Consider the following 1,258-nt stretch of genomic DNA (forward strand, 5'->3'; position numbering starts at 1 on the left):
AAGCACCAAAAATTCGACTTAGAACTTTTTGCATTGTATATAGTATCTGGTATCTATGAAAAATATTACCTGTAAGCCACAGTTTGTTGACATACAGACACTTTAAAAGTTAATGTGAATTTGGGTTGAACACTTATTAATTAAATGGCATTAAACACATGTAAGCAGTTTAATTCACTTTCAAACTGAAGTAAGTGAAACAAATTGCGACCTGTATAAGGATGCCCAAGCAAGGATCCAATAACATTCATCTTCTTTAAATTTGCATTTTTAATTTGGATTAATAGCCTTGAGAGTCCTCACACAAGGAAATTATGAGTCTGTTTGGCTCACTGAAGACTCAGGTTTTTCCAGAGTGGGAAGCTGTGGTAAATGGACAGAAGGGTTTTTAAAAGGTGATATTAAAAACCTCTTGAGTATTTGTCATATGCATGTATTGAATATGCAGCTAGAGTAACAGATGAGGCTTGTTTTAGTAGTTAATAATAAAGTAAGAGTAGCTGAATTTAGCAGGAGCTTTGTCTGCCTAAGAATCGTAAGATCAAGTCAATAAATTTTAACTATTATGTTAAGAAAGTCACCTTCAGGTGAGCAATAAGGAAAACTCAGGGAGAGCTTGATCAGGTAAAAGGGGACCAATAGATTTTGGGAGTATGAGGTTTTTTTCAGTCAGCTATATAGGAGAAATAGCACTGCATTTATTTCACACTGGTTTTGCTTCTACTTCAGTGACATTCTTACTGAGAACCAGCTTCTTAGTTCAGGTGATGTAAGAATTTGAGAAACTTCTGTGTTTTCAAGAGACTCTAGGATTTCCACGGAAAACGGGCAGCAGATACTTCCCCAAAATGGCTGCCATGTTTTCTGTCAGCACCAGAGTGCACACATGGGCTCTAAAGCTTCTTCCTGTCACTGAGGCTCCCCCTGCCTGGCCCAGGAGCTCATTCCAGCTCCTGAGGACATCAGTGCCTGCCCCAGCAAGGCCGTGGACATGTCTCCAGTTCCTTCACAGCCGTGTCCTGGCTGGCCATGGGCTGTGCCAAGACAGGCCCACCCATGGGCCAATGTCTCATCCCTGTCCCCATGGAGGTGCCCGATGTCCAGGGCTGGGGCTGCTCCAGTGCCTCCTGGCCTGCTCTGCTCCTGTTTGGGAGCTTCTGTCCCTCAGCCCCTGCACAAGGGTAGGCAGAGAGGATGGGTGGGATCCAGGCAGTCATGAATAATGAGCTAGCAGCAAGAGAGGAGTAAATCACACTCT

This window comes from Mesitornis unicolor, unplaced genomic scaffold (assembly GCF_000695765.1).
Source record: "Mesitornis unicolor isolate BGI_N332 unplaced genomic scaffold, ASM69576v1 scaffold21153, whole genome shotgun sequence".
In the NCBI taxonomy this organism is placed as follows: domain Eukaryota; kingdom Metazoa; phylum Chordata; class Aves; order Mesitornithiformes; family Mesitornithidae; genus Mesitornis; species Mesitornis unicolor.